General features: G+C 42.1%; 1 long non-coding RNA gene across 1 annotated transcript in view; it reads right to left on the bottom strand.

Annotated features, from left to right (window-relative positions):
- Positions 1–6,911: 6,911 nt before the first annotated feature.
- LOC308611258 overlaps positions 6,912–24,616 on the bottom strand; it is a 638,467-nt gene continuing 620,762 nt past the window's right edge. Inside the window, exon 3 of the long non-coding RNA XR_014014812.1 lies at positions 6,912–7,029. This is a non-coding gene — a long non-coding RNA (uncharacterized lncRNA). The remainder of the gene's footprint in view (positions 7,030–24,616) is intronic.

Genomic DNA, 24,616 nt, shown 5'->3' with positions numbered 1-24,616 from the left:
TCATTGTATATCCTTAGCTCCTTTGTCATAGATGAGATAGCCATAGGTATGTAGGTTTATCTCTGGGCTTTCTGTCGTGTTCCATTGATCTGTGTTTATGCCAATCTACATACACTTGATTCCATTATGGAGACATATAAATACATAGGTTTCAAGATTATTAACAGTCAGATATATTCCTCTTCAGTGAATAGGGTGTTTGGTGTCCAGTTCATTGAGAAAGGAGTAGGTCTTGTCTATTACATATTTGGTATATGGAATGGTATCTGTGCTAATTTCAAACTCTGCTTTTACACATCACCCCACGTCACCTTTCCCCTTAAGGAGGCATAAGTGTGTTTTCTGAACGTGTAACTCTGTCTCTTTTGAAATTCAGTTCATGTGTAGCCATGTTCACATTCAATCTATAAGTGATATATTACAATAAGTTTCTTTTTTCTTTGTGGCTAATTTCACTTAGCATCATCGTACCTAAAGCCACTCATTATGCTGCTATTGGCCTTATGACATTGATTTTATGTCTGAGTGACATTCCATTGTATATAAGTACCACAACATCTATATCCATTTTTTTTGCTTTCCTGGGATATTTAAAGTGTACCGAAGTCGAGGTTCTTGTAAACAGAGCAGCCCTAAACTTAGGGCTGGCTGTGTGTTGTGGATTTTTAGTTTTCCCAAAATACACGCCCATGAGTGAAGTGTGCTATGCTCTGTAGCTGTTTTAGAAAACAACATACAGTTCTCCAGAGAGGCTGTTTGCAATTTACATCCTGTCCATCGGTGTAACCAGGCTCCCTTTTCTCCATGGCCTGTCCTGCTTTTGTGGTTTTTACACTATTTGTGGATGGCACTTTTGACTGGATGTAAGGGACACTTCTATTTAGTGTGGATTTTCAATGCCTGATGGCTTGCTTTGCCAAAAAGGGCGTATGCATTTTTTCCCGAATATAATCAAGAAAATACACATAGTCCCTTTTCAGCCAAGGGCAACATTGATGAAGTTCTGTTGCTTTTCATGTGCTTTAAAGATGACTCCAATGTACCTCTTGAAATCTGTTTCCTTCAATTCTGCCTTGCATTCAAATCCTCTTCACTGCCTTACCTCAATATATTTCTGGATGATAGTTGTCCTTTATAACTCTGCAAGTTTGTGAATTGTGGTTCCCCTGATTTCCATTTTTCAAATCGCCTATTTGTGAGCTGGCTGCAATACCACAGGATGGCTTTAGGCCTTAGTCTGGTTCCGGGGCTTCAGGCTGAGCCTTTGTCTAATTCTTCTTCCTGATGGGAAACTAGAGTGATATGTGCCCATCCAAACACCTACAGCTAATCTCTCATTTGTTTCCCCTCTTCCTGTTCATCCTCTGCTCAATTTGCAAACTGTGCATAACAGGAGGATAAAGGCGCTGACACTCCAAGTGGGGAGATTTTTAGTAATGCAGATGGAATGGTGAAGCTGAGCACGATGAAAGGAAAAATGAGGTACCTTTTAGAAAACTTTCCCAATTACACAGTGTACCATCCACTGGGTTTCCCATGCGTGTTTTAACTGTAGGAAGATTCCCTTCAACTTGGAGAGTTGGGACCACTAGAATGGGTAGCACACAGTATTGCTCTAAGTGGTGTTCTTTTGCTCACACTACCTCAGCAATCTTGTCAGCCCCAAGTGTCCAGTCTTATGTGTCATCCATCTATGGGTGTAAAGGTGGTCAATCTAGGTTGCATCACAGGCCCTGAACGTAATTTTTAAGATTTCTCTCTGTTTCGCTGTTTTTGCATTTTGCTTTTGAAACTTATTTTTATAAGGGGGTTTAGCTGAATTTCAGTGCTGTGTTCATGCCATTATACACACATATGATTCCTTTATGGAGACATGAGAATACATATGATTTAAAATGATTAGAGTCAGATATATTCCTCTGCAATGAATAGGGGGTGTTGAATCCAGTTGATTCTGCCCGGAGTAGGTGTTGTCTATTACATACTTAGTTTATGTAACGGTATCTGTGCTAATTTATTACTGTGGTTTTATGCACCACACCACCTCGCCTTTCTACTTAAGCAGGCAGAAGATTGTTTTCTAAATGTGTGACACTGTTGTGTTTGTAATTCAGTTCACGTGTTGCCATGTGTACATTCACCCTATAAGTGATATCTTATGATAAGTTTTTTTTTCTGTTTGACTTAATTCACTTAGAATCATCGTACCTGAAGCCACTCATTTTGCTGCTATTGGCCTTATGACATTGATTTCATGGCTAAGGGATGTTCCATTGTACGTAAGTACCAAAATTTATTGAACCATTTTTTTCTTTCCTGGGACATTTAAGGTGTACCCAAGTTGAGGTTCTTGTAAGCAGTGCAGCCCTAAATATTGGTGTGGCTCTGTCTTACTGATTTTCAGTTTTCCCAAGGTATATTCCATAGACTGGAAGTGCCCTTGGCTCTGTAGCTCAGTTGTTTACTTGTTTTAGGGAACACAAGGCACTCCTCCAGTGAGGCAGTTGGCAATTTACATCCTGCCCATCAGCATAACTAGGCTCCCTGTTCTCTAAGGCCTGTCGTGCCTTTCTGGTTTTTACACATTTTTCGGATGCCCCTTTTAACCAGTGGGAAGTGATCGTTCTTGTAGTGCAGATTTGCATTGCCTGCTTGCTTGCTTGGCCAAAAAGTGTGTATGAATTTTTTCTTGAATATATTCAGGAGAAAATGCATACGCCCTTTTGGCCAAGTGCATCAATGTTGAAGTACTGCCCCTCTTCCTGTGCTTTAAAGGCATATCCAATATACCACTTGAAATCTGTTTCCTGCTATTCTGCCTGGCTTTCAAGTCCCCTTCGTTGCCTTCCCTCAAAAGATTTTTGGACGATAGTTGTCCTTTATTACTCTGGCAGTTTGGGAATTGCTGTTCCCCTGAGCTCCATGTTTCAACTCATTTTTTGTGAGCTGAACGAAGTCCAAAATTTTGGTTCAGGACCAGTACTGGTTCCCTGTGGGTGCCTGAGATTTTGGTTAATTATTCTTCCTGCTGGGAAATTAGAGTGGCATTTGCCCATCCAGAAGCCTAACAACTACTCTCTCATTGGTTCTCCCTCTTCCCTACCATGCTCTGCCAAATTGGCAACGTGTGGGATCCAGGAGGTTAAAGGGGCTGTCTCTCCAAGTTGGGAGATTGATAGTAAAGCAGTTGGAAAGTCAAACCCGACCACCAGGAGAGGGACAATTCGTTGTGTTTTACAAACCTTTCATATTCACAGAGTGTCCATTCTCTACGTTTCCCGTACATGTTATAGCTGCAATAATATTCTCTTCAACCTGGAGAGTTGGGACCCATGGAATGGGTGCCATGCATTATTCCTTTAAAGGGTCTGCATTTGCTCACCCAATCTCACCAATCCTCTCAGTCCCAAGTTTCCAGCCTTATGCCACATGCAGCTGTCATTGCAGATAGGGTCATTCCAGGTTTCATCAGAGACTCTGAAGGAATTGTAAAGGATTTCCCTGTTTTTTTGTTTTGTTTTTGAAATTCCTTTTTATAGTAAGTTTGAGCTGATTATCGCTGCCATGTTTATGCCAGTCTAGACACACTTAATTCCCTTACCCAGACATATCAGTACATAGGTTTAAGACCCTTACTACTCAGATATATTCCTCTGCGGGAAATACGGGGAATTGAGTCCCTTTCACAGAAAAAGGTGTAGGTCTTTTCTATTCCATAGCTGGTTGTTGGAACGGTACCTGTGCTTATATCAAAGTCTGTTTTTATGCATCCCCACACATCTACTTCCCCCTTAAGCAGGCATAAGAGTGTTTTCTAAATGTGAGCCTCTGTATTCTTTCCTAACACAGTTCATGTGTAGCTATGTTTACCGGATCTTCATAAGTGATATCTTATGATAAGTTTCTTTTTCTGTGTGACTTATTTCACTTAGAATCATCGTACCTGAATCCACTCATTTTGCTGCTACTGGTCTTATGACATTGATTTCATGGCTGAGGGATATTCCATCGTACTTAACTACCACATTTTTTTGAACCATTTTTATATTTCCTGGGATATTTCAGGTGTACCCAGGTTGAGGTTATTGTAAGCAGTGCAGCCCTAAATTACGGGGTGTCTCTGTCTTATTGATTTTCAGTTTTCCCAAGATGTATTGCCTAGACTGGAAGTGCCCTTGGCTCTGTAGCTCAGTTGTTTACTTGTTTTAGGTAACGCAATGCACTCCTCCAGTGAGGCAGGTGGCAATATACGTCCCACCCATCAGCATAACAAGGCTACCTGTTCTGCAGGGCCTGTCCTGCCTTTCTGGTTTTTACACGTTTTGCGGATGTCCCTTTTGAACAGTGGGAAGAGATACGTCTTTGTAGTGCAGATTTGAATTGCCCGCTTGCTTGCTTTGCCAAAAAGGGTGTATGCGTCTTCTCCTGAATATATTCAGGAGAAAATGCATACGCACTTTATGGCCAAGTGAATCATTGTCGAAGTTGTACCCTCTTCCTGTGCTTTACAGGTGATTCCAACATACCTCCTGAAATGTGTATCCTGCTATTCTGCCTCGCTTTCAATTCCACCTCGATGCATTACCTTAACAGATTTTTGGACAATAGTTGTCCTTTATTACTCTGCCAGTTTGTGAATTGCTGTGCCCCTGAGCTCCATGTTTCAACTCGTTTTTTGTGAGCTGAACGCAAGTGCAAAATTTTGGTTCAGGACCTATACTGGTTCCCGGTTGGTGGCTGAGACTTTGGTTAATTCTTCTTCCTGCCGGGAAATTAGAATGACATATCACCGTCCAAATGCCTAACAGCTACTGTCTCATTGGTTCTCCCTCTTCCCTTCGATCCTCTGCCAAATTTGCAACCTGTGGGAACCAGGAGGATAAAGGTGCTGTCTCTACAAGTTGGGAGATTGATAGGAAAGCCGTTGGGAAGTCAAACCGGAGATCCAGGAGAGGGACTATTCGTTGAGTTTTAGAAACCTTTCGTATTCACAGTGTGTCCATTCTGTAGGTTTCCCGTACATGTTATAGCTGTAGTAATATTCCCTTCAACCTGGAGAGTTGGGACCCATGGAATGGGTGCCATGCATTATTGCTTTAAAGGGTCTGCATTTGCTCACAAAATCTCACCAATACTCTCAGGCCCAAGTGTCCAGCCTTTGCCACATCCAGCTGTCATTGTAGACAGGGTCATTCCAGGTTTCCTCAGAGACCTTGAAGGAATTGTAATGAATTTCCCTCTTTTTGTTTTGCTTTTGAAATTATTTTTATAGTGTGCTTGAGTTGATTCTCGCTCCCATGTTTATGCCAATCTAGACACACTTAATTCCCTTACCCAGACATATCAGTACATAGGTTTAAGATCATTACTTCTCAGATATTTTCCTCTGCGGGAAATATGGGGTTTTGAGTCCCTTTCCCTGAGGAAGGTGTAGGTCTTTTCTAATCCATAGTTGGTTTTCGGAACGGTACCTGTGCTTATATCAAACTCTGGTTTTATGCATCACCCCACCTCTCCTTCCCCCTTAAGCAGGCCTAAGAGTGTTTTCTAAATGTGAGACTCTGTTCTCTTTCCTAACTCTGTTCATGTGTAGCCATGTTTACAGGATCTTCATAAGTGATATCTTATGATAAGTTTCTTTTTCTGTGTGACTTATTTCACTTAGAATCTTCGTACCTGAATCCACTCATTTTGCTGCTACTGGTCTTATGACATTGATTTCATGACTGAGGGATATTCCATCGTACATAAGTACCACAATTTTTGGAAACATTTTTATATTTCCTGGGATATTTAAGGTGTACCCAAGTTAAGGTTCTTGTAAGCAGTGCCGCTCTAAATTTGGGGGTGGCTCTGTCTTATTGATTTTCAGTTTTCCCTAGGTATATTCGCTAGACTAGAAGTGCCCTTGGTTCTGTAGCTCTGTTGTTTACTTGTTTTAGGGAACACAATGCACTCCTCCAGTGAGGCAGTTGGCAATTTACATCACGCCCATCAGCATAACAAGGTTCCCTGTTCTCCAGGGCCTGTCTTGCCTTTCTGGTTTTTACACATATTGTGGATGACCCTTTTGAGTGGTGTGAAGTGATACTTCTTTGTACTGCAGATTTGCATTGCCCGCTTCCTTGCTTGGCCAAAAAGGGCGTCTGCGTTTCCTACTGAATATATTCAGGGGAAAATACATACGCCCTTTTTGTCCAAGTGTATCATTGTTGAAGTTGTGCCCCTCTTCCTGTGCTTTTCAGGCGATTCCAACGTACATCTTGAAATCTGATTCCTGCTATCCTGCCTCGCTTTCAAGTCTGGCTTGTTTCCTTCCCTCAACAGATTTTTGGACGATAGTTGTCTTTATTACTCTGGCAGTGTGTGAATTGCTGTGCCCCTGAGCTCCATGTTTCAACGCGTTTTTTGTGAGCTGAACGCAAGTCCAAAATTTTGCTTCAGGACCTCTACTGGTTCCCGGTGGGTCGCTGAGACTCTGGTTAATTCTTCTTACTGCTTGGAAATTAGAGTGACATGTCCCCATCCAGATGCTTAACAACTACTCTCTCATTGGTTCTCCCTTTTCCCTTCCATCCTCTGCCAAATTTGCAACCTGTGGGAACGAGGAGGTTAAAGGGGCTGCCTCTCCAAGTTGGGAGATTGATAGTAAAGCAGTTGGAATGTCAAACTGGCGCACCAGGAGAGGGACTATTCGTTGAGTTTTAGAAACCTTTCGTATTCACAGTGTGTCCATTCTCTAGGCTTCCCGTACATGTTATAGCTCAACTAATATTCCCTACAGCCTGGAGAGTTGGGATCCATGGAATGGGTGCCATGCATTATTGCTTTAAAGGGTCTGCATTTGCTCACCCTATCTCACCAATCCTCTCAGTCCCAAGTGTCCAGGCTTATACCACATCCAGCTGTCATTGTAGATATGGTCATTTCACGTTTCACCAGAGAACCTGAAGGAATTGTAAAGAATTTCCCTGTTTTGTTGTTTTGTTTTTGAAATTTCTTTTTATATTGGGTTTGAGCTGATTCTCGCTACCATGTTTATGCCTGTGTAGACACACTTGATTCCCTTGCAGAGACATATCAATACATAGGTTTTATGATTCTTACTGGTCAGATATATTCCTATGTGGGAAATATGGGGTTTTGAGTCCCTTTCACTGAGGAAGGTGTAGGTCCTGTATATACCCTAGTTGGTTTTTGGAACTGTCCCTGTGCTTATATCAAACTCTGCTTTTATGCATCACCCCACCTCTCCTTCCCCCTTAAGCAGGCATAAGTGTGTTTTCTAAATGTGAGACTCTGTTCTCTTTTCTAACTCAGTTCATGTGTAGCCATGTTTACAGGATCTTCATAAGTGATATCTTATGATATGTTTCTTTTTCTGTGTGACTTATTTCACTTAGAATCATCGTACCTGAATCCACCCACTTTGCTGGTACTGGTCTTATGACATTGATTTAAGGGCTGAAGGATATTCCATCGTACGTAAGTACCACAATTTTTGAACCATTTTTATATTTCCTGGGATATTTAAGGTGTACCCAATTTGAGGTTCTTGTAAGCAGTGCAGCCCTAAAATTGGGGGTGGCTCTGTCTTATTGATTTTCAGTTTTCCCAAGGTATATTCCCTAGACTGGAAGTGCCCTTGGCTCTGTAGCTCTGTTGTTTTATTGTTTTAGGGAACACAATGCAGTCCTCCAGTTAGGCAGTTGCCAATTTATATCCCGACCATCAGCATAAAAACGCTCACAGTTCTCCAGGGCCTGTCTTGCCTCTCTGGTTAGTACAAATTTTTTGGATGTCCCTTTGGAGCGGTGGGAATGATACTTCTTTGTAGTGCAGATTTGCATTGCCCGCTTCCTTGCTTGGCCAAAAAGGGCATATGTGTTTTCTCTTGAATATACTCAGGAGAAAACGCATATGCCCTTTTTGTCCAAAGGCATCATTGTCGAAGTTCTCCCCCTCTTTCTGTGCTTTACAGGCGATTCCAGTGTACCTCTTGAAAGCTGTTTCCTGCTATTCTGCCTCGCTTTCAAGTTGGCCTCGTTGCCTACCCTCAACAGATTTTTGGACGATAGTTGTCCTTTAATGCTCTGCCATTTTGTGAATTGCTGTGCTCCTGAGCTCCATTTTTCAAATCATTTTTTGTGAGCTGAACGCAAGTCCAAAATTTTGGTTCAGGACCTATACTGGTTCCCTTTCGTCGGCTGAGTCTTTGGTTAATTATTCTTCCTGCCGAGAAATTAGAGTGACATGTGCCCGTCCAAATGCCTAACAGCTACTCTCTCATTGGTTCTCCCTCTTCCCTTCCATCCTCTGCCAAATTGGCAACCTGTGCGAACCAGGAGGTTAAAGGGGCTGTCTCTCCAAGTTGGGAGATTGATAGTAAAGCAGTTGGAATGTCAAACCAGAGCACCAGGAGAGGGACTATTCGTTGAGTTTTTGAAACCTTTCGTATTCACAGTGTGTCCATTCTGTAGGTTTCCCGTACATATTATAGCTGTAGTAATATTCCCTTCCACCTGGAGAGTTGGGATCCATGGAACGGGTGCCATGCATTATTGCTTTAAAGGGTCTGCATTTGCTCACCCAATATCACAAATCCTCTCAGTTCCAAGTGTCCAAAATTATGCCACATCCTGCTGTCATTGTAGATAGGATCATTCCATATTTCATCAGAGACCTTAAGGAATTTTAAAGAATTTCCCTGTTTTTCTGTTTTGTTTTTGAAATTCTTTTTATAGTGGGTTTGAGCTGATTCTCGCTGCCATGTTTATGCCAGCTTAGACACACTTGATTCCGTTATGGGTATATATCAATATATAGGTTTTAAGATTTTTACTAGTCAGATATATTCCTCTGTGGGAAATATGGGGTTTTGAGTCCCTTTCACTAAGAAAGTTGTAGGTCTTGTCTATTCCATATTTGGTTTTTGGAACTGTACCTGTGCTTATATCAAACTCTGGTTGTATGCATCAAACCACCTCTCCTTCCCCCTTAAGCAGGCATAAGAGTATTTTCTAAATGTGAGACTCTGTTCTCTTACCTAAATCACTTCTTGTGTAGCCATGTTTACAGGATCTTCATAAGTGATATCTTATGATATGTTTCTTTTTCTGTGTGACTTATTTCACTTATAATCATCGTACCTGAATCCACTCATTTTGCTGCTACTTCTCTTATGACATTGATTTCATGGCTGAGGGATATTCCATCATATGTAAGTACCACAATTTTTTAAACCATTTTTATATTTCCTGGGATATTTAAGGTGTACCCAAGTTGAGGATATTGTATGCAGTGCAGCCCTAAATTTGGGGGTGGCTCTGTCTTATTGATTTTCAGTTTTCCCAAGGTATATTCCCTAGACTGGAAGTGCCCCTGGCTCTGTAGCTCTGTTGTTTACTTGTTTTAGGGAACACAATGCACTCCTCCAATGGGGAAGATGGCAATTTACATCCCGCCCATCAGCATAACAAGGCTCCCTGTTCTCCAGGGCCTGTCTTGCCTTTCTGGTATTTACACATTTTGTGGATGTCCCTTTTGACCGGTGGGAAGTGATACTTGTTGTAGTGCAGATTTGCATTGCCCGCTTGCTTCCTTGGCCAAAAAGGGGATATGCGTTTTCTCCTGAATATATTCAGGAGAAAACGCATACACCCTTTTTGGCAAAGTGCATCATTGTCGAAGTTGTGCCCCTCTTCCTGTGCTTTACAGGCAATTCCAACCTATCTCTTGAAATCTGTTTCCTGCTATTCTGCCTCGCTTTCAAGTCTGCTTCGTTGCCTTCACTCAACAGATTTTCGGACAAAAGTTGTCCTTTATTACTCTGCCAGTTTGTGAATTGCTGTGCCCCCTGAATTCCATCTTTCAACTGTTTGTTTGTGAGCTGAACGCAAGTACAAAATTTTGGTTCAGGACCTCTACTGGTTCCCGGGGGTGGCGGCGACTTTGGTTAATTATTCTTCCTGCCGGAAAATTAGAGTTACATGTCCCCGTCCAAATGCCTTACAGCTACTCTCATTGGTTCTCCCTCTTCCCTTCTATCCTCTGGCAAATTGGAAACCTATGGGAACCAGGAGGTTAAAGGGCCTGTATCTCCAAGTTGGGAGATTGATAGTAAAGCAGTTGGAAAGTCAAAGTGGAGCACCAAGGGAGAGGGTCTAATCGTTGAGTTTTAGAAACCTTTTGTATTCACAGTGTGTCCATTCTCTAGGTTTCCCGTATATGTTATAGCTGTAGTAATATTCCCTTAAACCTGGAGAGTTGGGACCCATGGAATGTGTGCCATGCATTATTGCTTTAAAGGGTCTGCATTTGCTCACCCAATCTCACCAATCCTCTCAGTCCCAAGTGTCCAGCCTTATGCAACATCCAGCTGTTATTGTAGATAGGGTTATTCCAGGTTCCAGCAGAGACCCTGAAGGGATTGTAAAGAATTTCCCTGTTTTTTTGTTTTCTTTTTGAAATTCCTGTTTATAGTGGGTTTGAGCTGATTCTAGCTGCCATGTTTAGGCCAGTCTAGACACACTCGATTCCCTTACAGAGACATATCAATACATAGGTTTTATGATTCTTGCTAGTCAGATATATTCCTCTGCGGGAAATATGGGGTTTTAATCCCTTTCACTGAGGAAGGTGTAGGTCTTGTCTTTTCCATAGTTTGTTTTTGGAACGGTACCTGTGCTTATATCAAACTCTGGTTTTATGCATCACCCCACCTCTCCTTCCCCCTTAAGCAGGCAGAAGAGTGTTTTCTAAATGTGAGACTCTGTTCTCTTTCCTAACTCAGTTCATGTGTAGCCATGTTTACAGGATCTTCATAAGTGATATCTTATGATAAGTTCCTTTTTCTGTGTGACTTATTTCATTTAGAATCATCGTACCTGAATCCAATCACTTTGCTGTTACTGGTCTTATGACATTGATTTCATGGCTGAAGGATATTCCATCGTAAGTAAGTACCACTATATTTGAACTATGTTCATATTTCCTGGGATATTGAAGTTGTATGCAAGTTGAGGTTCTTGTAAGCAGTGGAGCCCTAAATTTGGGGGTGGCTCTGTCTTATTGATTTTCAGTTTTCCAAAGCTATATACCCTAGACTTGAAGTGCCCATGGCTCTGGAGCTCTGTTGTTTCCTTGTTTTAGGGAACACAATGCACCACTCCTGGGAGGCAGTTGGCAATTTACATCCCGCCCATCAGCATAACAAGACTCCTGTTCTCCAGGGCCTGTCTTGCCTTTCTGGTTTTTACATATTTTGTGGATGTCCCTTTTGACCTGTGGGAAGTGATACTTCCTTGTAGTGCAGATTTGCATTGCCCGCTTGCTTGCTTGGCCAAAAAGGGCGTATTTGTTTTCTCCTGAATATATTCAGGAGAAAATGCATACGCCCTTTTTGGCCAAGTGCATCATTGTCGAAGTTGTTCCCCTCTTCCTGTGCTTTACAGGCGATTCCTATGTACCTCTTGAAATCTGATTCCTGCTATTCTGCCTCGCTTTCAAGTCAGCCTCGTTTCCTTCCCTCAGCAGATTTTTGGAGGATAGTTGTCCTTTATTACTCTACCAGTTTGTGAATTGCTGTGCCCCTGAGCTCCATTTTTCAACTCGTTTTTTTGTGATCTGAACGCAAGTCCAAAATTTTGGTTCAGGACCTATTCTGGTTCCCGGGTGGTGGCTGAGACTTTGTTTAATTCTTCTTCCTGCCGGGAAATTAGAGTGATATGTGTCCGTGCAAATGCCTAACAGCTACTCTCTCATTGGTTCTCCCTCTTCCCTTCCATCCTCTGCCAAATTGGCAACCTGTGCGAACCAGGAGCTTAAAGGGGGTGTCTCTCCAAGTTGGGAGATTGATAGTAAAGCAGTTGGAAAGTCAAACAGGAACACCAGGAGAGGGACTATTCGTTGAGTTTTAGAAACCTTTCGTATTCACTGTGTGTCAATTCTCTATGTTTCCCGTACATGTTATAGCTGTAGTAATATTCCATTCAACCTGGAGAGTTGGGACCCATATAATGGGTGCCATGCATTATTGCTTTAAAGGGTCTGCATTTTCTCACCCAATCTCACCAATCCTCTCAGTCCCAAGTGTCCAGCCTTATGCCTCATCCAGCTGTCATTGTAGATAGGGTCATTCCAGGTTTCCTAAGAGACCCTGAAATAATTGTAAAGGATTTCCCTGTTTTTTTGTTTTGTTTTTGACATTTCTTTTTATAGTGGGTTTGAGCTGATTCTCGCTGCCATGTTTATGCCAGTCTAGACACACTTGATTCCCTTACGGAGACATATCAATACATAGGTTTTATGATTCTTACTAGTCAGATATATTCCTCTGCGGGAAATATGGGGTTTTGAGTCCCTTTCACTGAGGAAGGTGTAGGTCTTTTCTATTGCATAGTTGGTTTTTGGAACGGTACCTGTGCTTATATCAAACTCTGGTTTTATGCATCACCCCACCTCTCCTTCCCACTTAAGCAGGCATAAGAGTGTTTTCTAAATGTGAGACTGTGTTCTCTTTCCTAACTCAGTTCATATGTAGCCATGTTTACAGGATCTTCATAAGTGATATCTTATGATAAGTTTCTTTTTCTGTGTGACTTATTTCACTTAGAATCACCGTACCTAATTCCACTCACTTTGCTGTTACTGGAGTTATGACATTGATTTCGTGGCTGAAGGATATTCCGTCGTACGTAAGTATCACTATTTTTGAACTATTTTTATATTTCCTGGGACATTGAAGGTGTACCCTAGTTGAGGTTCTTCTAAGCAGTGGAGGCCTAAATTTGGGGGTGGCTATGTCTTATTGATTTTCAGTTTTCCAAAGGTATATTCCCTAGACTTGAAGTGCCCATGGCTCTGTAGCTCTGTTGTTTACTTGTTTTAGGGAACACAATGCACCACTCCAGGGAGGCAGTTGGCAATTTACATCCCGCCCATCAGCATAACAAGGCTCCTGTTCTCCAGGGCCTGTCTTGCCTTTCTGGTTTTTACATATTTTGTGGATGTCCCTTTTGACCTGTGGGAAGTGATACTTCTTTGTAGTGCAGATTTGCATTGCCCGCTTGCTTGCTTGGCCAAAAAGGGCGTATGCGTTTTCTCCAGAATATATTCAGGAGAAAACGCATACGCTCTTTCTGGCCAAGTTCATCATTGTCGAAGTTGTGCCGCTCTTCCTGTGCTTTACAGGCGATTCCTACGTACCTCTTGAAATCTGATTCCTTCTATTCTGCCTCGCTTTCAAGTCGGCCTCCATGCCTTCCCTCAGCAGATTTTTGGACGAGACTTGTCCTTTATTACTCTGCCAGATTGTGAACTGCGGTGCCCCTGAGCTCCATTTTACAACTCGTTTTTTGTGAGCTGAACGCAAGTCCAAAATTTTGGTTCCGGATCTATACTGGTTCCCGGTGGGTGGCTGAGACTTTGTTTAATTCTTCTTCCTCCAGGGAAATTAGAGTGACATGTGCCCGTCCAAATGCCTAACAGCTTTTCTCTCATTGGTTCTCCCTCTTCCCTTCCATCCTCTGACAAATTGGCAACCTTTGCGAACCAGGAGCTTAAAGGGTGTGTCTCTCCAAGCTGGGAGATTGATAGTAAAGCAGTTGGAAAGTCAAACAGGAACACCAGGAGAGTGAATATTCGCTGAGTTTTAGAAACCTTTCGTATTCACAGTGTGTCAGTTCTCCAGGTTTCACGTACATGTTATACCTGTAGTAATATTCCCTTCAACCTGGAGAGTTGTGACCCATATAATGGGTGTCATGCATTATTGCTTTAAAGGGTCTGCATTTGCTCACCCAATCTCACCAGTCCTCTCAGTCCCAAGTGTCCAGCCTTATGCCACATCCAGCTGTCACTGTAGATAGGGTCATTCCAGGTTTCCTAAGAGACCCTGAAATAATTGTAAAGGATTTCCCTGTTTTTTTTTGTTTTGTTTTTGACATTTCTTTTTATAGTGGGTTAGAGCTGATTCTCGCTGCCATGTTTATGCCAGTCTAGACACACTTGATTCCCTTACAGAGACATATCAATACATAGGTTTTATGATTCTTACTAGTCAGATATATTCCTCTGCGGGAAATATGGGGTTTTGATCCCTTTCACTGAGGAAGGTGTAGGTCTTGTCTATTCCATAGTTTGTTTTTGGAATGGTACCTGTGCTTATATCAAACTCTGGTTTTATGCATCACCCCACCTCTCCTTCCCCCTTAAGCAGGCATAAGAGTGTTTTCTAAATGTGAAACCATGTTCAATTTCCTAACTCAGTTCATGTGTAGCCATGTTTACAGGATCTTCATAAGTGATATCTTATGATAAGTTTCTTTTTCTGTGTGACTTATTTCATTTAGAATCATCGTACCTGAATCCACTCACTTTGCTGTTACTGGTCTTATGACATTGATTTCATGGCTGATGGATATTCCATCGTACGAAAGTACCACTATATTTGAACTATGTTTATATTTCCTGGGGTATTGAAGGTGTACCCTAGTTGAGGTTCTTGTAAGCAGTGGAGCCCTAAATTTGGGGGTTGCTCTGTCTTATTGATTTTCAGTTTTCCAAAGGTATATTCCCTAGACTTGAGGTGTCCATGGCTCTGTAGCTCTGTTGTTTACTTGTTTTTGGGAACACAATGCACCACTCCAGTGAGGCAGTTGGCAATTTACATCCTGCCCATCAGCATAACAAGGCTCCTGTTCTCCAGGGCCAGTCTTGCCTTTCTGGTTTTTATATATTTTGTGGATATCCCTTTTGACCGGTGGGAAGTGATACTTCTTTCTAGTGCAGATTTGCATTGCCCGCTTGCTTGCTTAGCCAAAAAGGGCGTATGCATTTTCTCCTGAATATATTCAGGAGAAAACGCATACGCCCTTTTTGGCCAAGTGCATCATTGTCGAAGTTGTGCCCCTCTTCCTGTGCTTTACAGGTGATTCCTACGTACCTCTTGAAATCAGATTCCTGCTAATCTGCCTCACTTTCAAGTTGGCCTCGTTGCCTTCCCTCAGCAGATTTTTGGACGAGAGTTGTCCTTTATTACTCTGCCAGTTTGTGAAGTGCTGTGCCCCTGAGGTCCATTTTTCAACTCGTTTTTTGTGAGCTGTACGCAAGTCCAAAATTTTGGTTCAGGACCTATACTGGTTCCCGGTGGGTGGCTGATACTTTGGTAAATTCTTCTTCCTGCCGGGAAATTAGAGTGACATGTGCCCTTCCAAATGCCTAACAGCTACTCTCTCATTGGTTCTCCGTCTTCCCTTCCATCCTCTGTCAAATTGGCAACCTGTGCGAACCAGGAGCTTAAAGGGTTATCTCTCCAAGTTTGGAGATTGATAGTAAAGCAGTTGGAAAGTCAAACAGGAACACCAGGAGAGGGAATATTCATTGAGTTTTAGAAACCTTTCGTATTCACGGTGTGTCCATTCTCTAGGTTTCCCGTACATGTTACCGATGTGGTAATATTCCCTTCAATCTGGAGAGTTGGGACCCATATAATGGGTGCCATGCATTATTGCTTTAAAGGGTCTGCATTTGCTCACCCAATCTCACCAATCCTCTCAGTCCCTAGTATCTAGCCTTATGCCACATTTAGCTGTCATTGTAGATAGGGTCATTCCAGGTGTCCTAAGAGACCCTGAAATAATTGTAAAGGATTTCCCTGTTTTTTTTTGTTTTCTTTTTGACATTTCTTTTTATAGTGGGTTTGAGTTGATTCTCGCTGCCATTTTTATGTCAGTCTACACACACTTGATTCCCTTACAGAGACATATCAATACATAGGTTTTATGATTCTTACTACTCAGATATATTCCTCTGCCAGAAATATGGGGTTTTGATCCCTTTCACTGAGGAAGGTGTAGGTCTTGTCTATTCCATAGCTGGTTTTTGGAACGGTACCTGTGCTTATATCAAACTCTGGTTTTATGCATCACCCCACCTCTCCTTCCCGCTTAAACAGGCATAAGAGTGTTTTCTAAATGTGAGACTCTGTTCTCTTTCCTAACTCAGTTCATGTGTAGCCATGTTTACAGGATCTTCATAAGTGATATCTTTTGATAAGTTTCTTTTTCTGTGTGACTTATTTCATTTAGAATCATCGTACCTGAATCCAATCACTTTGCTGTTACTGGTCTTATGACATTGATTTCATGGGTGAAAGATATTCCATCGTACGTAAGTAACACTATATTTGAACTATTTTTATATTTCCTGGGATATTGAAGGTGTACCCTAGTTGAGGTTCTTGCAAGCAGTGGAACCCTAAATTTGGGGGTGGCTCTGTCTTATTGATTTTCAGTTTTCCAAAGGTATATTCCCTAGTCTTGAAGTTCTCATGGCTCTGTAGCTCTGTTGCTTACTTGTTTTAGGGAACACAATGCACCACTCCAGTTTGGCAGTTGGGAATTTACATCCCGCCCATCAGCATAACAAGACTCCTGCTCTCCAGGGCCTGTCTTGCCTTTCTGGTTTTTACATATTTTGTGGTTGTCCCTTTTTACTGGTGGGAAGTGATACTTCTTTGTAGTGCAGATTTGCATTGCACGCTTGCTTGCTTGGCCAAAAGGGCGTATGCGTTTTCTCCTGAATATGTTCAGGAGAAAACGCATACGCCCTTTTTGGCCAAGTGCATCATTGTCCAAGTTGTGCCCCTCTTCCTGTGCTTTACAGGCGATTCCTACGTACCTCTTGAAATCTGATTCCTGCTATTCTGCCTCGCTTTCAAGTCGGCCTCGTTGCCTTCCCTCAGCAGATTTTTGGACGAGAGTTGTCCTTTATTACTCTGCCAGTTTTTGAATTGTTGTGCCCCAGAGCTCCATTTTTCAACTCCTTTTTTGTGAGCTGAACGCGCGTCCAAAATTTTGGTTCACGACATACACTTGTTCCCGGTGGGTGGCTGAGACTTTGTTTAATTCTTCTTCCTGCCGGGAAATTAGAGTGACATGTGTCCGTGCAAATGCCTAACAGCTACTCTCTCATTGGTTCTCCCTCTTCCCTTCCATCCTCTGCCAATTTGACAACCTGTGCGAACCAGGAGCTTAAATGGGGTGTCTCTCCAATTTGGGAGATTGATAGTAAAGCAGTTGGAAAGTCAAACAGGAACACCAAGAGAGGGACTATTCGTTGAGTTTTAGAAACCTTTTGTATTCACGGTATGTCCATTCTCTAGGTTTCCCGTACATGTTATAGCTGTAGTAATATTCCCTTCAACCTGGAGAGTTTGAACCCATATAATGGGTGCCATGCATTATTGCTTTAAAGGGTCTGCATTTGCTCACCCAATCTCACCAATCCTCTCAGTCCCAAGTGTTCAGCCTTAGGCCACATCCAGCTGTCATTGTAGATAGGGTCATTCAAGGTTTCCTAAGAGACCCTGAAATAACTGTAAATGATTTCCGTGATTTTTTGTTTTGTTTTTGACATTTCTTTTTATAGTGGGTTTGAGCTGATTCTCGCTGCCATGTTTATGCCAGTCTAGACACACTTGATTCCCTTACGGAGACATATCAATACATAGGTTTTATGATTCTTACTAGTCAGATATATTCCTCTGTGGGAAATATGGGGTTTTGAGTCCCTTTCACTGAGGAAGGTGTAGGTCGTGTCTATTGCATAGTTTGTTTTTGGAACGGTACCTGTGCTTATATCAAACTCTGGTTTTATGCATCACCCCACCTCTCCTTCCCACTTAAGCAGGCATAAGTGTGTTTTCTAAATGTGAGACTCTGTTCTCTTTCCTAACTCAGTTCATGTGTAGCCATGTTTACAGGATCTTCATAAGTGATATCTTATGATAAGTTTCTTTTTCTCTGTGACTTATTTCACTTAGAATCACCGTACCTGAATCCACTCACTTTGCTGTTACTGGTCTTATGATATTGATTTCATGGCTGAAGGATATTCCATCGTACGTAAGTACCACTATTTTTGAACTATTTTTATATTTCCTGGGATATTGAAGGTGTACCCTAGTTGAGGTTCTTGTAAGCAGTGGAGCCTTAAATTTGGGGGTGGCTCTGTCTTATTGATTTTCAGTTTTCCCGAGGTATATTCCCTAGACATGAAGTGCCCATGGCTCTGTAGCTCTGTTGTTTACTTGTTTTAGGGAACACAATGCACCATTCCAGTGAGGCAGTTGGCAATTTACATCCCGCCCGTCAGCATAACAAGGCTCCTGTTCTCTAGGGCCTGTCTTGCCTTTCTGGTTTTTACATATTTTGTGGATGTCCCTTTTGACCGGTGGGAATTGATACTTCTTTGTAGTGCAGATTTGCATTGCCCGCTTGCTTGCTTGGCCAAAAAGGGCGTATGCGTTTTCTCCTAAATATATTCAGGAGAAAAAACATACGCCCTTTTTGGCCAAGTGCATCATTGTCGAAGTTGTCCCCTCTTCCTGTGTTTTACAGGCGATTCCTCCGTACCTCTTGAAATCTGATTCCTGCTATTCTGCCTCGCATTCAAGTCGGCCTCGTTGCCTTCCCTCAGCAGATTTTTGGACGATAGTTGTCCTTTATTACTCTTCCAGTTTGTGAATTGCTGTGCCCCTGAGCTCCATTTTTCAACTCGTTTTTTATGAGCTTAACGCAAGTCCAAAATTTTGGTTCAGGACCTATACTGGTTCTCTGTGGTTGGCTGAGACTTTGTTTAATTCTTCTTCCTGCTGGGAAATTAGTGTGACATATGCCCATCCAAATGCCTAAGAGCTACTCTCTCTTTGGTTCTCCCTCTTCCCTTCCATCCTCTGCCAAAATGGCAACCTGTACGAACCAGTAGCTTAAAGGGTGTGTCTCTCCAAGTTGCGAGATTGATAGTAAAGTAGTTGGAAAGTCAAACAGGAACACCAAGAGAGGGACTATTCGTTGAGTTTTAGAATCCTTTTGTATTCACGGTGTGTCCATTCTCTAGGTTTCCCGTACATGTTATAGCTGTAGTAATATTCCCTTCAACCTGGAGATTTGGGACCCATATAATGGGTGCCAAGCATTATTGCTTTAAAGGGTCTGCATTTGCTCACCCAATCTCACAAATCCTCTCAGTCCCAAGTGTCCAGCCTTATGCCACATCCAGCTGTCATTGTAGATAGGGTCCTTCCAGGTTTCCTAAGAGACCCTGAAATAAAGGTAAAGGATTTCCGTGATTTTTTGTTTTGTTTTTGACATTTTTTTTATTGTGGTTTTGAGCTGATTCTCGCAGCCATGTTTATGCCAGTCTAGACACACTTGATTCCCTTACGGAGACATATCAATACATAGGTTTTATGATTCTTACTACTCAGATATATTCCTCTTTGGGAAATATGGGGTTTTGAATCTCTTTCACTGAGGAAGGTGTAGGTATTGTCTATTCCATAGTTGGATTTTGGAGCGCTACCTGTGCTTATATCAAACACTGGTTTTATGCATCACCCCACCTCTCCTTCCCCCTTAAGCCGACATAAGAGTGTTTTCTAAATGTGAGACTCTGTTCTCTTTCCAAACACAGTTCATGTATAGCCATGTTTACGGGATCTTCATAAGTGATATCTTCTGATAAGTTTCCTTTTCTGTGTGACTTATTTCATTTAGAATCATCGTACCTGCATCCAATCACTTTGCTGTTACTGGTCTTATGACATTGATTTCGTGGCTGAAGGATATTCCATCGTACTTAAGTACCACTATATTTGAACTATTTTTATATTTCCTGGGATATTGAAGGTGTACCCTAGTTGAGGTTCTTGTAAGCATTGGAGCCCTAAATTTGTGGGTGGCTCTGTCTTATTGATTTTCAGTTTTCCAAATGTATATTCCCTAGACTTGATGTGCCCATGGCTCTGTAGCTCTGTTGTTTACTTTTTTAGGGAACACAATGCACCACCCCAGGGAGGCAGTTGGCAATTTACATCCCTCCCATCAGCATAACAAGGCTCCTGTTCTCCAGGGCCTGTCTTGCCTTTCTGGTTTTTATATATTTTGTAGATGTCCCTTTTGACCGGTGGGAAGTGATACTTCTTTGTAGTGCAGATTTGCATTGCCCGCTTGCTTGCTTGGCCAAAACGTGCGTATGCGTTTTCTCCTGAATATATTCAGGAGAAAATGCATACGCACGTTTTGGCCAAGTGCATCATTGTCGAAGTTGTGCCCCTCTTCCTTTGCATTACAGGTGATTCCTACGTACCTCTTGAAATCTGATTCCTGCTATTCTGCCTCGCTTTCAAGTCAGCCTCGTTGCTGTCCCTCAGCAGATTTTTGGATGATAGTTGTCCTTTATTACTCTGCCAGTTTGTGAATTGCTGTGCCCCTGAGCTCCATTTTTCAACTCGTTTTTTGTGAGCTGAACTCAAGTCCAAAATTTTGGTCAGGACCTATACTGGTTCCCGGTGGGTGGCTGAGACTTTGTTTAATTCTTCTTCCTCCCGGGAAATTAGAGTGACATCTGTCCGTGCAAATGCCTAACAGCTACTCTCTCACTGGTTCTCCCTCTTCCCTTCCATCCTCTGCCAAATTGGCAACCTGTGCGAACCAGGAGCTTAAAGGGGGTGTCTCTCCAAGTTGGGAGATTGATAGTAAAGCAGTTGGAAAGTCAAACAGGAACACCAGGAGAGGAACTATTCGTTGAGTTTTAGAAACCTTTCGTATTCACTGTGTGTCCATTCTCTAGGTTTCCCGTACATGTTATAGCTGTAGTAATATTCCCTTCAAACTGGATTGTTGGGACCCATATAATGGGTGCCATGCATTATTGCTTTAAATGGTCTGCATTTGCTCACGAATCTCACCAATCCTCTCAGTCCCAAGTGTCTAGCCTTATGCAACATCCAGCTGTCATTGTAGATAGGGTCATTCCAGGTTTCCTAAGAGACCCTGAAATAATTGTAAAGTATTTCCCTGTTTTTTTGTTTTGTTTTTGACATTTCTTTTTATAGTGGGTTTGAGCTGATTCTCGCTGCCATGTTTATGCCAGTTTAGACACCCTTGATTCCCTACAGAGACATATCAATACATATGTTTTATGATTTTTACTAGTCAGATATATTCCTCTGCTGGAAATATGGGGTTTTGAGTCCCTTTCACTGAGGTAGGTGTAGGTCTTGTCTATTGCATTGTTGGTTTTTGGAACGATACCTGTGCTTATATCAAACTCTGGTTTTATGCATAACCCCACCTCTCCTTCCCCCTTAAGCAGGCATAAGAGTGTTTTCTAAAGGTGAGGCTCTTTTCTCTTTCCTCAGTCAGTTCAAGTGTAGCCATGTTTACAGGATCTTCATAAGTGATATCTTATGATAAGTTTCTTTTTCTGTGGGACTTTTTCACTTAGAATCATCGTAGCTGAATCCACTCATTTGCTGCTACTGGTCTTATGACATAGATTTCATGGCTGAGGCATATTCCATCGTATGTAAGTACCACAATTTTTGAACCATTTTTATATTTCCTGGGATATTTAAGGTGTTCCCAAGTTGTGGTTCTTGTAAGCAGTGCAGCCCTAATTTTTGAGGTGGCTCTGTCTTATTGATTTTCAGTTTTCCCAAGGTATATTCCCTAGACTGTAAGCACCCTTGTCTGTGTAGCTCTGTAGTTTACTTGTTTTAGGGAACACAATGCACTCCTCCAGAGAGGCAGTTGGCAATTTACATCCCGCCCATCATCATAACAATGCTCCCTGTTCAACAGGGTCTGTCTTGCCTTTCTGGTTTTTACCCATTTTGTGGATGTCCCTTTTGACTGGTGGGAAGGGATACTTCTTTGTAGTGCAAATTTTCATTGCCCAATTGCTTCCTTGGCCAAAAAGGGCGTATGTGTTTTCTCCTGAATTCAGGAGAAAACGCATACGCAAATTTTGGCCAAGTGCATCATTGTCGAAGTTGTGCCCCTCTTCCTGTGCTTTAAGGGCAATTCCAACATACCTCATGAAATCTGTTTCCTGCTATTCTGCCTCTCTTTCAAGTCCATCTCGTTGCCTTCCCTCAACAGATTTTTGGACGATAGTTGTCCTTTATTACTCTGCCAGTTTGTGAATTGCTGTGCCCCGGAGCTCCATTTTTCAACTCGTTTTTTGTGAGCTGAAAGGAAGTCCAATATTTTGATTCAGGACCTATACTTTATCAAGGTGGTTGCCTGAGATTTTGGTTAATTCTTCTTCCTGCCAGGAAATTAGAGTGATATGTGCCCGTCCAAATGCCTAACAGCTACTCTCTCATTTGTTCTCCCTCTTCCCTTTCATCCTCTGCCAAATTGGCAACCTGTGCGAACCAGGAAGTTAAACGGGCTGTCTCTCCAAGTTGGGAGATTGATAGTAAAGCAGTTGGAAAGTGAAACCGGAGCACTACGAGAGGGACAAATCGTTGAGATTTAGGAACATTTCGTATACACAGTGTGTCCATTCTCGGTTTCCCGTACATGTTATAGCTGTAGTTATATTCCCTTCAACCTGGAGAGTTGGGACCCAAGGAATGGGTACCATGAATTATTGCTTTAAGGGGTCTGCATTTGCTCACCCAATTTCACCAATCCTCTCAGTCCAAAGTGTCCAGCCTTATGCCACATCCAGCTGTCATTGTATATAGGGTCATTCCAGGTTTCATAAGAGACCCTGAAGGAATTGTAAAGAATTTCCCTGTTTTTTTTTGTTTGGTTTTTGAAATTACTTGTCATACTGGGTTTGAGCTGATTCTCGCTGCCATGTTTATGCCAGTCTAGACACACTTGATTCTCTTATGGAGAAATATCAATACATAGGTTTTAAGATTCTTACTTGTCAGATATATTCCTCTGCGGGAAATATGGGGTTTTGAGTCCCTTTCACTGAGGAAGGTGTAGGTCTTGTGTATTCCATAGTTGGTTTTTGGAACGGTACCTGTGCTTATATCAAACTCTGGTTTCATGCATCACCCCACCTCTCCTTCCCCCTTAAGCAGGCACAAGAGTGTTTTCTAAATGTGAGACACTCTTCTCTTTCCTAACTCAGTTCATGTGTAGCCATGTTCACAGGATCTTCATAAGTGATATCTTATGATAAGTTACTTTTTCTGTGTGACTTATTTCACTTAGAATCACCGTACATGAATCCACTCATTTTGCTGCTACCGATCTTATGATATTGATTTCATGGCTGAGGGATATTCCATCGTACGTAAGTACCACAATTTTTTGAACCATTTTAATATTTCCTGGGATATTTAACCTGTACCCAAGTTGAGGTTCTTGTATGCAGTGTAGCCCTGACATTGGGGGTTGCTTTGTCTTATTGATTTTCAGTTTTCCCAAGGTATATTCCCTAGACTGGAAGTGCCCTTGGCTCTGTAGCTCTGTTGTTTACTTGTTTTAGGGAACACAATGCACTCCTCCTGTGAGGCAGTTGGCAATTTACATCCCGCCCATCAGCATAACAAGGCTCCCTCTTCTCCAGGGCCTGTCTTGCCTTTATGGTTTTACACATATTGTGGATGTCCCTTTTGACTGGTGGGAAGTGATACTTCATTGTTGTGCAGATTTGCATTGTCTGCTTGCTTGCTTGGCCAGAAAGGGCGTATACGATTTCTCCTGAATATATTCTGGAGAAAACGCTTACGCCCTTTTTGGCCAAGTGCATCATTGTCGAACTTCTGCCCCTCTTCCTGTGCTTTAAAGGTGATTCCAGTGTACCTTTTGAAATCTGTTTCCTGCTATTCTGCCTCGCTTTCAAGTCTGCCTCGTTGCCTTCCCTCAACAGATTTTTGTACGAAAGCTGTCCTTTATTAATCTGACAGTTTGTGAATTGCTGTGCCCCTGAGCTCCATTTTCAATTCACGTTTTTGTGAGCCGACCGCAAATCCACAATTTTGCTTCAGGACCTATACTTGTTCTGCGGGGGCAGAATGAGACTTTGGTTAATTCCTCTTCATGACGGGAAATTAGTGTGACATGTGGCTGTCCAAATGCCTACTGCTACTCTCTCATTGGTTCTCTCTCTTCCCTTATATCTTCTGCACAATTTGCCCATTGTGTGAATCAGGAGGTTTTAGGGGCTGACTCTCCAAGTTGGGAGATTGATAGTAAAGCAGTTGGAATGTCAAACTGGAGCACAAGGAGAGAAAAAAGTAGTAGAGCTTTAGAAACCTTTCACCATCAGAGTGTTTCCATTCTCTACGTGCCCATACATGTTATAACTGTAGTGATATTCCTTTCTACCTGGAGAGTTGGGAACCATGGAATGGGTGACAGGCATTATTTCTTTAAAGGGTCTGCATTTTTTCACCCAATCTCACCAGTCCTCTCAGCCCCAAGTGACCAGCCTTATGCCACATCCAGCTGTCATTGTAGATAGTGTCATTCCAGATTTCATCAGAACCCCTGAAGGAATTGTGTGAGAATTTTACTGTTTTTATGTTTTGTTTTAAAATTCATATTTATAGTGGGTTTGAGCTGATTCTCACTGCCATGTTTATGTCGTTCTAGACACACTTGTTTCCCTTATGGAGACATATCAATACATAGGTTTTAAAATTCTTACTAGTCAGATATATTTCTTTCCGGGGAATAGGGATGTTGAGTTCCATTCACTGAGGAAGTAGTAGGGCTTGTCTCTTCTCTTTTTGGATTATGGAACGGTTTCTGTGCTAATATCAAACTTTTGTTTTGTGCATCTCCCCACCTCTCTTTCC

This window comes from Mesoplodon bidens (genome assembly GCF_964165515.1).
Source record: "Mesoplodon bidens genome assembly, contig: HAP1_SCAFFOLD_42, whole genome shotgun sequence".
Classification (NCBI taxonomy): Eukaryota; Metazoa; Chordata; class Mammalia; order Artiodactyla; family Ziphiidae; genus Mesoplodon; species Mesoplodon bidens.
Note: the sequence above shows the minus strand (reverse complement) of the source record. Positions and strands in the feature narration are given on the sequence as shown.